A 17,341-nucleotide genomic window follows, 5' to 3' on the forward strand; every position below is an offset into this window, starting at 1 on the left:
GAAAGAAAAACGAAAGGTGTCACCGGATAATCCATGCTTAGCCAAGAATAAATATTGAATATAAGAGTCACCGAATAAAACTCCAAAATAGAAGCAGGACAATCATAGCCGAAAGAGAGCAAAAGAAATAAAGAAAACTATATACAAAGAAAATTGTTAGTAACTTCCAAACAAAATTAAAAGATAAGAAAAGAAAAGAAATCATAGAAAATAAAGGCAAAGAACAGAGAGAGAGAAATCATCATCAGAAACAATCATGAATAAGACAGACATATATCACACATCATCGGTAGAATGATAGTAGAAATCATACGAAAATTATCAGAAGAAAAACATCATCATCAACAGATAGCAGCAGAAAGGAAATCCGAACACAAAGCCATAGAGAACCATCAAATCAAGGGGGAATCATGTAAAGCATAATAAAATATAATAAAGTACCTCCAAGCTTACCATGAGCTACCTCCCCCCAAGCTAAACCTAACAATAAGACATGAAAAAGCAAGAATGGAGAAAATCAATCAAGAAGGGAGGGTAGCCGAGTCGGTAACACTCGGCACTATGATAAGGGGTGGACTGAGAGATTCCCTCACCATTATCAGAAACAACAAGGCCAACCCCATCATCCGCAACTAAAGCACTTTTTCCTTTGGTCCTAAACTTCTTCTTATGCAAATCTAAAGCATAGAAATGCGACAAATCATCCAAAACAGGTGGACCCCAGAGTCCCCACCTCCCATCGGTCTCAGGCAAGGGAAAAGGGTTAGGGTTACCCGGATCGTAAGTAAAATCTTAACCCCCCGGCCTCTTATAATCATAGTCTACTCGGGTAGTCCCTCGGATAGCACTAGGTGCCACATGGGGCCCCTCCCAATAGGGGTAACAAAGGCAGGGTCGTACGGTCTTATCATAAGGTTCCCATTGAGGAATTGGTCCCTCTTTGACCGGTAGGTAGGGGTAGTTCAAATATGGTTCCATCTCTCCTCTAGAAACATGAAAATCATAGATTCTCCTAGCATGGTAGTCATAACTCTCGACAAAATCATTACCCAAAAAAGGGGAAGATAAAGCAAGGGAAATAGCATCAATCTTATCATGTAATCTAGACAAATCAATAGAAGGAGAAGAAGAAGAAGAAGGAGTGTTAGAAGTACCTCCCCGAGAACTCGGGGGAACACGACGCTTGGGACGTGGGGTAGGCAAAGGAACCCTACGAATAGAATGATCAATGGCCATCTTGCTTGGCCGCCAAGGCAAATTCGAATTTAAATCACGGACCATAGCTTCGGGGTGAGGAATGAGACACCAATCCGTAGTCCAAAAAACTTTCTAAACAAACAAATCCTTCTTGGTAGTGCGCTCCAAAAAACTTTGATTGATCAAAGCATAGATGCTTAGAAGATGGGAAGGGGTCTTCTCCCTCTTATCATGTATAGATAGGCTCAAGGGAATTAAGCATAGGTCCATATTTCTTGTCAAGTGAAAGCACTAAGATGGTGATCATGCTGCCTATTTGAATGCTACTCGAGAGGAAAATCCCATCATGAATATTGGTAAACCGATCAAGTAACTGAGAGGCAAAATCTGTGACTTCACATTCTTCTACCCATGGCTTATCCGCTAGCCAAAGCCAACTTAACTCTTCTCGGGATATGGCACAAAGAGATTTCTTAGAGAAGAAAGCAATGGTGAGGGTACGGCTAAAAAACCTCATAGCCGCGTGAATAATCGAGGCCGACTTGGAGTATTGCGGCCGATAGGCCTCTTCATCAGCTATGTTACTCCACCATTTATCCTCACAATACCTATGATCCTTTTGCAAAGTTTCGCAAGCCGGATAGATATTCGGTGTCCCATCAAATGGCTTCGGAAATTGAAATGCCTCATTGAGATAAGAAAGTGGAATTGTGTGATCATTGTTAAAGACTTGGAAGGTTAGATTTAGAGGCGAATCACCATGCTCATCCTCGTGAACCTCAAGAGAAGCGAGGAACTCGGATGTAATGCGGGAAAATGTTGGTGCATTAAGATCAATGAAAGCCTCAAGCCCTAAGTTCTGAGCTAACATCCTAACGTCCTCATCAATTCCAAGCAAAGTTGTTGCTGCCTTATCATAGAATCTTGTGGAAAATAGATTTTGAGGTGACAAGTTGTAGAAGTTGTCCCAATGTTCTCGCTTGGTGAACTCGATGCCATATGTCTCATTGATGTAGGATGGAGGAGAAACCACCTTCCTATGATTAGAGCATCTTACCTTTTTTACACGACAAAGGGGCACCATCTACACACCACAAGCAAAATAAAGGTTCAATAACAAGGGAAAATGATGAGCAAAGACAATGCATGATAATGGCAAATCCCATAAGGACCAAAATAATCAAGGGAATAAGCAAGTATTCACAATCAAGTGAAAAATGCACTTAGAAACCCACAATTATAAACCATAATCATGCATAGTGAGCAACAACATTTCATTTAACCATCCAAACCCTTATGGACATCATCATCACCAAATCAACAACACCAAATAACAAATCCAACTATGGTAGTGCCAAAATTTTCAATAAACTCAAACAACATCAACACCACAAAGTCATATATTTATCAACAATTCATCATCAACACAATCAAATGATGTAAGTAGTAAGCAACATGGGTATGCTAATAAGGGTAGTACAAAACCAAATCAAATCTTCATGAACAATAAAGGTAGAAAAATTATCATAAGAATAAAGATATCATACCTTTAACTGATTAGAAGTCACAAAGAAATGGAACAAGGAGCACTATTACACACTAACAATCCCAAATTGCTAACCTCAAAACTTCAATCAAAGAGTACAAAAAAAAAGTCTCAATTTAGGAGAGAGAAAATCACCATGGAAGTGCAAAAATTGAGACTAAGAGCAATAATAATCATGATGATTATGAATTTTGATGAAATTTCAATGACTAAATGATGATGGAGGAGAAGATGATGCTTGAGCAAAAACTAAAGAAAACATAAGTGAGAAAGTAAGGTAAGAGAGAGAGAAGGAAAGAGAATCGGTGGGGTTTAAGAGGGGGAAGACGAGCAGGGGCGCGCTCGCACCTTGGGGGTGCGCGGCCGCACCTACCTCGTGCGCGCCCGCACCTCCCTGGGTATGAACTTTTCCTCTCTTTTTTTTCTTTTATTTTAGTGCGCACAACAGTGGGAACACAATTTATGATGATGATAAACACCAACATAGGCAGTAGAAAAACCCCATTTTAGTGGGTTCAAAACTAGAATTTCATGAACCCACCATAAGAACCCACCAATCTCCATACTTACACATTTTTCCAACTCATGAATTTGGACATTTCTACCTCAAAATTGGCACCAAAATTGTTGGATATCAAATCAAAACCACCTACAACACAAAAGAAAACATGATTAAAAGAGAATAAAGGTATCAAAGGAAAAAGAAAAAAAAACTCAAAGAAAAATGAGAAAAGGGTTAGAAACTCGGGTTGCCTCCCGGTAAGCGCTTGTTTAACGTCATTAACTTCACGTTCTCTACCTTTCAAGGTGGATCATAGAGAGTCATATCATGAATGACCCAAACAAAAACTCCATCATAGTAACGCTTAAGCCTATGATCGTTGACCTTGAAAGTCCTTGAGAGGTCCAAAGGAGAAATTTTAATAGCACCATTCGGGAAGACCTCTTGAACAACAAATGGACCGGTCCAACGGGACATCAACTTTCCGGGAAAAAGTCTCATTCTTGAATTGTAAAAGGAGCACCTTATCTCCGCGATTGAATTCCTTCTTCTCAATGAGCTTATCATGCATCTCTTTGTCTCTAACTTTATAAAAACTAGCACAATCATAAGCATCCAAACAAAGCTCTTCCAATTTAATGAGATCTAACCAACGTTGCTCACCCACATTTGCCAAATCAAAATTGATCTTCTTTAAATGAGTACCATGCTCAAGCTCAACCGGGAGATGGCAAGATTTACCATAAACCAAGCGGTAAGGAGTGGTAACAATAGGAGTTTTAAAGGTCGTTCTATATGCCCACAAGGCATCATCAAGCTTATCCGACCAATCCTTCCTATTTCTTGCAACCGTCTTCTCAAGTATCAACTTGATTTGACGATTGGACACCTCAACTTGCCCACTAGTTTGAGGGTGGTAAGGGAACCCAAAACGTTGGTTTACCCCATGTTTCTTCAACATCTTCCGGAAAGCACTATGCACAAAATGAGACCCATTGACACTTATAACCACCTTGGGAATGGAAAACCTTGGGAAGATTATCTTTTTAAACAACTTCATTACTACCTTATGGTCTTTTGTTGGAGAAGCAATGGCTTCAACCCATTTTGACACAAAATTAACGGCAACATGAATGTATTGATTTCCATATGAAGAAGGAAAAGGACCCATGAAATCTATTCCCCAAACATCAAAAATTTCAAACTCAAGGATGGGTTGTTGGGGCATCTCATTTCTCCTTGAAATGTTCTCAGTCCTTTGGCATCGGTCACAACTTTTGACCAAATCCCAAGTGTTCTTAAAGAGGTTTGGCCACCATAATCCACATTGAAGCAGCTTAGAATCCGTTTTAGAAACACCCATATGTCCACCACTAGGATTCGAGTGGCACATCTTCAACACATTTAGTATTTCCTCATTTGGCACACATCGACGTAACAAACTATCAACACCTCCCTTATACAAAATCGGCTCATCCCAAACATAGTGCCTAGCTTCTCTCTTAAGCTTCTTTCTACGATTCTTGGAAAAAGAAGGAGGAAACTCCCCACAAGCAAGGTAATTAACCAAATCGTCAAACCATTGGAGTTCCTTCACATTCATAGAATACAAGAAGTCGTCCAATATTCTATCTTCAATAGGGGACCCATCATCTTGGACTTGAAAATCCTCAAGTCTAGATAAATGGTCCGCAACCACATTTTCCGCTCCTTTCTTGTCTCGAATCTCAAGATCAAAAGATTGGAGTTCAAGAACCCAACGAATTAACCTTGGCTTAGATTCCTTTTTCCCAAAGAGGTATTTCCAAGCCGCATGATCGGTGAACACAATAGTCTTGGACCCCAACAAGTAACAACGAAACTTTTCATAAAAATGAACAATTGCTAAGAACTCCTTTTCCGTTGTTGTGTAATTCCTTTAAGCACCACTGAGGGTCTTCGACATGTAATAGATGACATGGAGCTTCTTATCAACCCTTTAACCCAACACACCCCCAATAGCCGTATCACTAGCATCACACATAAGATCGAAAGGCAAATCCCACCTAGGGGCTTGGACAATGGGAGTGGAAGTCAAAGCTTTCTTCAATTTGTTAAATGCCTCCAAACAATTGTCATCAAACACAAAATCAACATCTTTTTGGAGAAGGTCATTGAGGGGCTTGTCAATGAGTGAGAAATCCTTAATGAATCTTCTATAGAAGCCCGCATGCCCCAAAAATGATCTCACTCCCTTTACATTCACCGGGGGTGGAAGATTCTCATTAACATCAATCTTGGCCTTGTCCACTTCTATTCCTTTATGAGAGATTTTGTGTCCAAGCACTATTTCTTCCTCCACCATGAAGTGAACATTTTCCCAATTCAACACTAAGTTCACTTTTTCACACCTTGCTAAGCATTTTCCAAGATTCTCAATGCAATCTTAAAACGAAACCCCCCCTACGAAAAATCGTCCATAAAAACCTCCATTTCTTCCTCCAACATATCTCCAAAAATTCTCATCATGCATCTTTGGAAAGTTGCGGGAGCATTGCAAAGACCAAACGGCATTCTCCTATAGGCAAAGGTCCCATAAGCGCATATGAATGTTGTCTTCTCTTGATCGTCGGGGTGAATTGGGATTTGGAAAAATCCTGAGTAACCATTAAGGAAGCAATAAAACTTGTGCCTTGTTAGTCTCTCAAGCATTTGATCAATGAATGGAAGGGGGAAGTGATCCTTCTTGGTGGTTGTGTTTAGAAGTCTATAGTCTATACACATACACCAACCGGTGACTATCCTAGTCGGAATGAGCTCACCTTTCTCATTCTTGACTAAGGTCATACCCCCCTTCTTTGGAAAGACATGAACGGGAGAGACCCACCTAGAGCTTGAGATGGGGAATATGATCCCCGCATGCAAATGCTTGTTAATCTCTTTCTTTACTATCTCTCCCATTTGAGGATGTAGCTTACGTTGTCGTTCAATAGAGGGAAGGGTGCCTTCCTCAAGCGTTATATGATGCGTACATAAAGCGGGGCTTATACCCTTGAGATCATCAATGGTATAGCCCAAAGCACCTTGGTGCTTTCTCAAAATATCATATAGTGCTTGAGCTTTTCTCTCACTCAAGAAGGCACTAACAATTACGGGATAAGTAGAATTTGGGCCTAAGAATTCATACCTAAGGTGTGATGGTAGAGGTTTGAGCTCTACCATAGGCACACCTTTAACTTCTTTGGTCGAGGCCACTTCCAAAGTATCTTGACTTGAGATCCGCATGCAAATTTGTTCATAACTTCCTTCAATGCTTCCATCAAGCAAATCTTCATACAATTTCACTTCCTTGCTAGGAGCACCTATCTTTTCTTTGTTCAACAAAACACACTCAAGAGGATCATTAGATGTGAGCAAATGCTCATGCATGGATTGCACATTATTATCAATAACTTCAACACTCATGAAATTTTCAAAAGAAGAAGAGGGATATTTCATACCTTCATCCAAATCAAACTCAACTACCTCCTCTCCTATCTTAAGAGATATCTTAGCACTCTTGACGTCAATCATAGCCCCCGATGTATCAAGGAATGGTCTACCTAAGATGATAGGGATAGTAGCATCATCATCCATATCCAACACTACAAAATCTACCGGAATGACAAATTTCCCCACCCTCAAGGGAACATCTTCTACCTTACCCTTTGGGATCTTAATCGACCTATCGGCTAATTGCAATGTAATCTTGGAAGGTAAAAGTTCCCCTAGCTCTAGTCTTTGATAAACCGAATATGGCATAAGGCTAACACTAGCTCCTAAGTCACATAAGGCATTATCAATTTGAATTTTATTAATAGAACAGGGGATAGTGAAATTTCCGGGATCCTTCAACTTAGGTGGCATCTTATTCATTATGATCGCGCTAAAATTCTCGATTAGGGTAACCGTTTCCGCCATATCACATGTCCTCTTTCCACTCAAAATTTCTTTAAGGAACTTAGCATAGTTTGACATTTGTTCTACCAAATCGGTGAAAGGAAGAGTAAGATAAAGTTGCTTAAGCATCATTACGAATTTCCCAAATTGCTCATCCAATTTGTGCCTATTATACTTTTGGGGATAAGGGAGCTTGGGCTTGTAAAGTTCTTTCTCTTTCTCTTTCACTCTTTCTTCTTGTTCCTCATCAATTTTCTCAATTAAGGGACTCTCATCTCCCTCAATCTCAATAAGGCTCCTGCTAGTACTCTCTCTAGCATCACTCTTCATAGGTACTTTACTCTCAAGGACCCTACCACTCCTAGTAACAATTACATCCATAAGGTTCTTAAATTCTAAGCTCGATGAAGTCAAAGAAAAAGAAGAATTCTTAAATTCTTTAAAATCACTAGCCAATTGAGAAACTTGGTTTCCTAACTCCTTATTTTGAGTCAACCTGTCAATAAACTTCTCATCATTCATGGCCATGTAGGATCCTAGCAAATTAGCTTGTTTCTCAAAAACCTCTTCCAAGAAACTCCTGGAAGAAAATGGTTGATCATAGAAATTATCACTTAGGCCTTCAGTATTTGGAATGGATCCAAGTGGGGTACCTCTTTGAACATTAGGTTGAAAATTTCCCCTACTTTGATTATTCCAATTACCCCTAGCTTGATTTTGGCCATGATGTTGACTATGGTTACCATAATCTTGGTTATGATTCCCATGCCCTCGGTCATGACTTTGACCATTATAAGCATGATTGTTATAGCTACCACGAATCTCTTGGACTCCATGATTTCTTCAACCACCACTTTGATTATAATTATCATAGTTCGCTTGGTTGTGATAATTCCTATTTCTAACATTTCTTTGAACCTCAAATCTAGGTTCAAAATTATGATTATCAACATAATGCACATGCTCATTTTAGATTCCATCACATTCATCACAAGGAACATTAGGGCACATAGAAGCATCATGATCATTCATTCCACATAAATCACAAGGCCAACATTATTCTCTAATCATGCAAAAAGAAGAAGGAAAAGTGTTAGGGTAAGAAGGTGTACCTCTCCCCTTATTTTGGGAGGGAAGAATTGGAGCTTGCAAAGGAGGACTCTCAAGCTTGGCCTTGAGGGATACAACCTCTTTCCCTAAATCCGAAATTAGAGTGGTCAAATCGTTGATGGCATTGAGTTGTTCGATCGAGCACCCCTTGATAGTTGACTCTTTCTCCACCTCTTGCCAATTCATATAATGTCTCACCACTTCATCTACTGCATCCACCACTTCTTCTTCCGTTTTGTTCATTATTGGGCCTCCGTCTCCGGCATCTAAGCTTGCTCTTCCTTGAGAACTCAACCCACAATAGAAGATTTGTATAATTTGGTATGTATTAATCCCGTTATGTTGACACTCTCGTTGATACTCCTTATACCTTTCCCATGCTTCATAGAGACTCTCATTAGGCCCTTGCTTAAAACTTTGGATCAAAGCCCTAGATTCCGCCGTTTTCTTTTGTGGGAAAAAGCGAGATAAGAAAGCCTTGGTAACTTCATCCCAGGTCCTTAGGGACCTTGGTTTGACCTCCTTATCCAACCACTCAAAAGCTCTTCCAATGAGAGAAAAGGGAAACAACTTGAGTCGTATATACTCTTAAGCAACTCCGGCTACCACAATTGTATTGCAATACTTCTCAAAATCCTTGAGATGATTGAGAGGATTTTCACTTTTTGTACCACCGAATTGTTTCCTTTCGATCAAGGTAATCATAGCTGGTTTGATTTCAAAATCGTTATCCGAACCCAACAATAGAAAAATCCCACTCTCATACTTGTAAGCACCCAGAGTGCCCAACTCCTTCAATGTCACTCTATGAGCTTCTCCCATGTTCACTTGCACACACAATTTCAAACAAAATTAATAGTAACAAAGCTACAAATGTAGCCTTAAGGAAAATCTTTTTGTGTTTGGGAATAAGATGGAATAGACTCAACAACAATACAAATCACAACACCGGTCCCCGGCAACGGTGCCATTTTGACAAGGGTCGGAACTAGGTCGTTGAAACTAACCCTACCCGAGGCCAAACAAAATTTGTAATCTCTCAACACACCCTTATACAAGTATAATGGTAAGTCGAGGGTCGAACCACTACGGAATAGAGGGCGACCTTATATTGTCAAGTGAAGCTATTCCAGAAAGGTTAGGTAAGGGTGTGAATGCTAAACAGCTAAACAAGCTAGGTTGGGACAAATGTAATAAACACTAGGGCTCGGGATCCACATATACTTGTAACAGAGTACGCTAATTGGGAAAGAGTTGACTAGTCGAGTGATGTGAGGGAAAACAATCATGCAACCAAAAGAGCATATGAAGTTATTTTCCTAGAGGTCTAACTAGCGTCAACTATGATAAACTCTAGCTAGGAACGTCACAAGACACCTCAATTGTTAAATGCAAGCCACAAATCAATGGTCCGTATCAATGTGAACCTACAATGCGCTTTAGTGTGAATAACAAGGGTGATTAAGCCTAAATCAAACACACACATGCACATAATCAATTAACTAATTTAATAACATCATCAACTCAATCATTTTCCCTAAATTAACATCAATCCATTACTCATATATGCTTCACCATTACCCTAGCAATCAAACTACTCACAATCCATAGAAATCAAGATCAAAACAAAGCTAAACAACAAATTCATCATGATCAAATTAAACAAACTAAAATCAAATAACAAATCAATCGAACTTCAATCAAACTTGAACATTCAACAAAACAATTGAAATAAAAACTAAAGATCAAACTAAAGATCGAATTAAATAAAAGGAATCCTTATAAATTTGATCAAAGATCAAAGGAAACGGAGAAATCTTCAATAATCAACAATCCACCATGAAATTCTCTCACTAAAACCTAGAGTTTCTCTCTCTAAAAATCTCTCTAATTTGATCTAAAACTAATTCTAATTCTCTTCTAATAATTATCTCTCTAAAAATAGAAGGAAAAACTATATATAGTAAAACTAACAAAAGAAAAGTTAGTTAGATCGTCTAAAAGAAACCCCGGAAGGTGCGGTCGCAACAAGGGAGAGGCGCGGCCGCGAGAAAATAGGTACGGAACAGGGGCCCTGGCAGGCGCTCCCGCACCCGTATCAGGTGCGCCCGCGCCACCTAGGTGCGCGGCCGCACCACCCTCGTGCGCGCCCGCACCTGGCATCATGGGAGCTCCCTCTTCTTCGTCCTAGCTCATCCTCATGCACTCGTCTTGGTGATGATGATGAACACTAAGGTAGGCAGTCTTGAAATGGCTCTTTTGGTGGGTTCATGGAAAAGATGATGCTCCCACCACATGCATGCACCGATCTAATGAACTTGATTCTTGCATTCCTTCAAAAATGAGCTCCAAATGACAAGCAAGAGGCATCCAAAATGATGAGAAACATGAGAGGAAGTCTCGGGAATCCTTGGAACACGATCATAACCTGAAAATACATGAAAATAAGCAAATAAAAGGGAAAAAGACCAAATAAACAAAGAAATACACAAAGAAAGAAAACTAACTAAGGAAAGCACAAACTAAAGAAATAAAGAACAAAACTAAGGAAAATTAAAGAAAAGAGCTATGAAAGATCATAAAAATCATCCTAAAAGAAGCCAAATGAGTTCCATAAATGACACTCATCAAATTCCCCAAAGCTAAACTTTTACTCGTCCTCGAGCAAAGCAAAGCAAGAAAGAATAAAGATGAAAGACTTATTCAAAAAGAAAAAGAAAGACTTAAGATGAGAATATACACTAAGACTTACTGTCGTAGGAATCACGGTTGTTTTTAGCTACACCAAGCCCTTTAAACCCCAAAGTCGCCTATGAGGACGAGTGAGGTCTCGTAAAGGTTTCCTAAGAGCTTGACCTATAACTCTCATAAAGAGAACACGAGGCAAAACAAAAAGGCAAAATCAAAACAAAAGAAAAGAGAAAGATAGAAAACTCTACGAGTTGGACTATTTCATCATTACTACAATTCAAATGAATGAAGAACTTTCTCAAATAAATAGAGGTGTACACATTTCACGATATCAAAGTTTGATAAAAGAATAAAACATGCTAAGCATAGAGAAATAAATATCACACTCCACTTTCATCCTGTTCATTCTTACCGCGTTCTCCCTACTAGCTTCAAATCAACCTCTAGTGAGCATCCCCATGATTCCTCGAAGAAAACGGAAAAAGAAAAATTTATGCTACTCGACATCTTGACTTTGCATCCCCTCTCCTTAGGCTAAAACTCACATTCCTCTCCTCCGATGAATGACTCAACCAATTAGGTCAAAAGGGCTTTCCCAAAGGTTGTAATGAAAGGGCGAGAAAGGGTGAAGGTAGGCTAAAAATTTGAAATTGGTGGTTTTCCTAATCAATAAAAGAATGGCCAATTCTTAGGATCACAATCAAGTAGTCACCAAACCAAACAAAAATACATACACCTTATACCCCCAAGCTTATTGAAAACTACATTCACAAACATATACACAAAAGGCGTAAACGCTCCTCCCCCAAGATAAAATGAAGCATTGTCCTCAATGCTTAAAAGGAGAAAAGAATACATCAAAATATTTTTGGATTTTCATTTTTCACCTTTTTTTTTTCTTTTTGTAATGCATTGTCCTTGCCTCTTTTAACTTTAGAAGACTTTTGAACTTTGCACTTCCGTTGTCCTTGCCTTTTCATATTGGACGACTGTTTCATTTATTCACTTGCCATTATTCACAAAATATACACAAAACACGAACTTGCTTTCATTTTAAACCAAAAACCAAACTTATACACCACAATCTCCAAAATATGACCATTTGCTTCACAAAAACCAAATATGGAACAAAAAGAATCAAAAGGCTCAATAATCTAAAGATGTGGCTTGAAAAGAAGGGAAAAGGCTCAAATGGTTAGCAAGAAGGCAAATGTAAACCAAAAAGAAACAAAAATTGAAAAGAACTATCCTAGAAAAACAAAATTTACCACCCCGAAAAGATGCCTTTGTCCTTCCTAAATGGTTCGGTCTCGGATTCAAGAACTATGAGTCAAGTTTCAAGATTAGGTTTGCAAAAGTCAAGGATCCATGCCGCTCATGCAAATATATGTAGAAGGCTTGAAAAATAAATGAACCTCACACGGATGTAGCAAAAAATCACTATAAGCATCAAATCAACCATAGGGAGAAACTACCAACATGCCACAATCAAGTAGAATCCGGCTTCATGATCCTCTTAGTTCTAACCAACTACCTTAGCATAAATTATTTCTTAAATCAACCGAACATAATCTCAAAATGTGCAAACCTCTATTATTTAGGAAGTGAATCATTCAAAGGCAAAAGTCAAGTGATATGGAGTCCAAATCATAAAAAAGAATAAAAGAAAAGGCCTCAAAACTATAAACAAAGAAGGAGGAAGATAAAGAAAAGAAAAATAAAGGAAAAGGGAAGAACAAAGAAATAGGAGAAGCGAGAAATGAAGAAAAGAACAAGAATGCACATGTAACACATAAATCCCAATCGTAATACAAGTGATCTAATGGCAACAACACCAAAAGATCCCAAACACGCAAGGTGTTAAACACATACATCCTCGAACCATTCATCTCCCCTATACTAATCCTAATCTAAGCAACCAAGAAAATAAAAGAAAGAAAAAGGAAAGGTCTCACCGGATAATCCATGATTAGCCAAGAATAAAGAGTAAATATAAGAGTCACCGAATAAAACTCCAAAATAGAAGCAGGACAATCATAGCCGAAAGAGAGCAAAAGAAATAAAGAAAACTATATACAAAGAAAATTGTTAGTAACTTCCAAACAAAATTAAAAGATAAGAAAAGAAAAGAAATCATAGAAAATAAAGGCGAAGAATAGAGAGAGAGAAATCATCATCAGAAACAATCATCAATAAGACAGACAGATATCACACATCATCAGCAGAATGACAGCAGAAATCATCAGAAAATCATCAGAAGAAAAACATCATCATCAATAGATAGCAGCAGAAAGGAAATCCGAACACAAAGCCATAAAGAACCATCAAAGCAAGGGGTAATCATGTAAAGCATAATAAAATATAATAAAGCACCCCCAAGCTTACCATGAGCTGCTTTTCTAACAATAAGGCATGACAAAGCAAGACTAGAGAAAACTAAGCAAGAAGGGAGGGTAGCCGAGTCGGTCTCACTCGGCACTATGGTAAGGGGTAGACTGAGAGCTCCCCTCACCATTATCAGAAACAACACGGCGAACCACATTATCCGCAACTAAAGCACATTTTCCTTTGGTCCTAAACTTCTTCCTAAGAAAATCTAAAGCATAGAAATGCGACAAATCATCCAAAATAGGTGGACCCGAGAGTCCCCACCTCCCATCGGTCTCAAGCAAGGGAAAAGGGTTAGGGATACCCGGATCGTAAGCAAAATCTTACCCTCCCGGCCTCTTATAATCATAGTCCCCTCGGGTAGTCCCCCGGATAGCACTAGGTGCCACATGGGGCCCCTCCTAATAGGGGTAACACAGGCGGGGTCCTACGGTCTTATCATAAGGTACCCATTGAGGAATCGGTCCCTCTTGGACCGGTTGGTAGGGGTAATTCAAATATGGTTCCATCTCTCCTCTAGAAACATGCAAATCATAGATTCTCCTAGCATGGTAGTCATGACCCTCGAAAAAATCATCACTTAAAGAAGGGGAAGATAAGGCAAGGGAAATAGAATCAATCTTATCATGTAAGCTAGACAAATCAATAGAAGGGGACGAAGAAGAAGAAGGAGAGTTAGAAGTACCTCCCCGAGAACTTGGGGGAACACGATGCTTGGGATGAGGGGTATACAAAGGAACCCTACGAATAGAACGATCAATGGCCATCTTTCTTGGCCGCCAAGGTAAATTTGAATTTAAATCACGGACCATAGCTTCAAGGTGAGGAATGAGACACCAATCCGTAGTCCGACAAACTTTCCAAACAAACAGATACTTCTTGGTAGTGCGCTCAAAAAACTTTGATTGATCAAAGAATAGATGCTTAGAAGATGGGAAGGGGTTTCTCCATCTTATCATGTATAGGCTCAAGGGAATTAAGCATAGCTCCATATTTCCTGTCAAGTGAAAGCACTAAGATGGTGATCATGCCGCCTATGTGAATGCTACTCGAGAGGAAAATCCCATCACCAATATCAGTAAACCGATCAAGTAAATGAGAGGCAAAATCTATGACTTCCCTTTCTTCTTCCCATGGCTTATCCGCTAGCCAAAGCCAACTTAACTCTTCTCGGGATATGGCACCGAGGTATTTCTTAGAGAAGAAAGCATAGGTGAGGGTACGGCTAAAATACCTCATAGCCGTGTGAATAATCGAGGCCGACTTGGAGTATTGCGGCCGATAGGCCTCTTCATCAGCTATGTGACTCCACCATTTATCCTCACAATACCTATGATCTTTTTGCAAAGTTTCGAAAGCCGGATAGATATATGGTGTCCCGTCAAATGGCTTCGAAAATTGAAATGCCTCATTGAGATAAGAAAGTGGAATTGAGTGATCATTGTTAAAGACTTGGAAGGTTAGAGTTGGAGGCGAATCACCATGCTCATCCTCGTGAACCTCAAGAGAAGCGAGGAACTCGAATGTAATGTGGGAAAATGTTGGTGCATTAAGATCAATGAAAGCCTCAAGCCTTAAGTTTCGAGCCAACATCCTAACGTCCTCATCAATTCCAAGCAAAGTTGTTGCCGCCCTATCATAGAATCTTGTGGAAAATAGCTTTCGAGGTGACAAGTTGTAGAAGTTGTCCCAATGTTCTCGCTTGGTGAACTCGATTCCATATGTCTCCTTGATGTAGGATGGAGGAGAAACCACCTCCCTATGATAAGAGCATCTTGCCTTTTTTGCACGATGAAGGGGGGCCATCTACACACTACAAGCAAGATAAAGGTTCAATAACAAGGGAAAATTATGAGCAAAGACAATGCATGATAATGGAAAATCACATAAGGACCAAAATAATCAAGGGAATAAGCAAGTATTCACAATCAAGTGAAAAATGCACTTAAAAACCCATAATTATAAACCATAATCATGTATAGTGAGCAACAACATTTCATTTAACCATCCAAACCCTTATGGACATCATCATCACCAAATCAACAACACCAAATAACAAATCAAATAATGGTAGTGCCAAAATTTTCAATAAACTCAAACAAAATCAACACCACAAAGTCATATATTTATCAACAATTCATCATCAACACAATCAAATGAATCAAGTAGTAAGCAACATGGGTGTGCTAATTAAAACCAAATCAAATCTTCATGAACAATAAAGGTAGAAAATTTATCATAAGAATAAAGAAATCATACCTTTAATTGATGAGAAATCACAAAGAAATGGAACAAGGAGCACTATTACACACTAACAATCCCAAATTGCTAACCTCAAAACTTCAATCAAAGAGTACAAAAAAAAATCTCAATTTAGGAGAGCGAAAATCACCATGGAAGTGCAAAAATTGAGACTAAGAGCAATAATAAACTAGATGATTATGAATTTTGATGAAATTTCAATGACTAAATGATGATGGAGGTGAAGATGATGCTTGAGCAAAAACTAAAGAAAACATAAGTGAGAAAGTAAGGTAAGAGAGAGATAAGGAAAGAGAATCGGTGGGGTTTAAGAGGGGGAAGATGAGCAGGGGTGCGCGGCGCCATCTACCTCGTGCGCGCCCACACCTCCCTGGGTATGAACTTATCCTCTCTATTTTTTTTAGTGCGCACAATGGTGGGAACACAATTTATGATGATGATAAACACCAACATAAGCAGTAGCAAAACCCCATTTTAGTGGGTTCAAAACTAGAATTTCATGAACCCACCATAAGAACCCACCAATCTCCATACTTACACATTTTTCAACTCATGAATTTGGACATTTCTACCTCAAAATTGGCACCAAAATTGTTGGATATCAAATCAAAACCACCTACAACACAAAAGAAAACAAGATTAAATGAGAATAAAGGCATCAAAGGAAAAAGGAAAAAAAATCAAAGAAAAATGAGAAAAGGGTTAGAAACTCGGGTTGCCTCCCGGTAAGCGCTTGTTTAACGTCATTAGCTTGACGTTCTCCACCTTTCAAGGTGGATCATAGAGAGTCATATCAAGAATGACCCCAAAAAAACTCCATCATACTAACGCTTAAGCCTATGACCGTTGACCTTGAAAGTCCATGAGAGGTCCAAAGGCGAAATTTCAATAGCACCATTCGGGAAGACCTCTTGAACAACAAATGGACCGGTCCAACGGGTCATCAACTTTCCAGTAAAAAGTCTCATTCTTGAATTGTAAAGGAGCACCTTATCTCCGGGATTGAACTCCTTCTTCTCAAAGAGCTTATCATGCATCTCTTTGGCTCTATCTTTATACAAACAAGCAAAATCATAAGCATCCAAACAAATCCAGGGAGCTTAACCCAAATGGGAATAACCTCTTCCAATTCATGGAGATCTAACCAATGTTGCTCACCCGCACTTGCCAAATAAAAATTGATCTTCTTTATAGCCCAATGAGTACAACGCTCAAGCTCAATCGGGAGATGGCAAGATTTACCATAAACCAAGCGGTAAGGAGTGGTACCAATAGGAGTTTTAAAGGCCGTTCTATATGCCCACAAGGCATCATCAAGCTTATCCGACCAATCTTTCCTATTTCTTGCAACTGCTTCTCAAGTATCAACTTGATTTGACGATTGGACACCTCAACTTGCCCACTAGTTTGAGGATGGTAAGGGAGCCCAAAACGTTGGTTTACCCCACGTTTCTTCAACATCTTCCGGAAAGCACTATGCACAAAATGAGACCCATTGTCACTTATAACCGCCTAGGGAATGTCAAACCTTGGGAAGATTATCTTTTTAAGAAACTTCATTACTACCTTATAGTCATTTGTTGTAGAAGCTATGGCTTCAACCCATTTTGACACATAATCAACGGTAACAAGAATGTATTGATTCCCATATGAAGAAGGAAAAGGACCCATGAAATCTATTCCCTAAACATCAAAAATTTCCAACTCAAGGATGGGTTGTTGGGGCA

Source organism: Chenopodium album, chromosome 8 (assembly GCF_948465745.1).
Source record: "Chenopodium album chromosome 8, dcCheAlbu1.1, whole genome shotgun sequence".
Taxonomy (NCBI): domain Eukaryota; kingdom Viridiplantae; phylum Streptophyta; class Magnoliopsida; order Caryophyllales; family Amaranthaceae; genus Chenopodium; species Chenopodium album.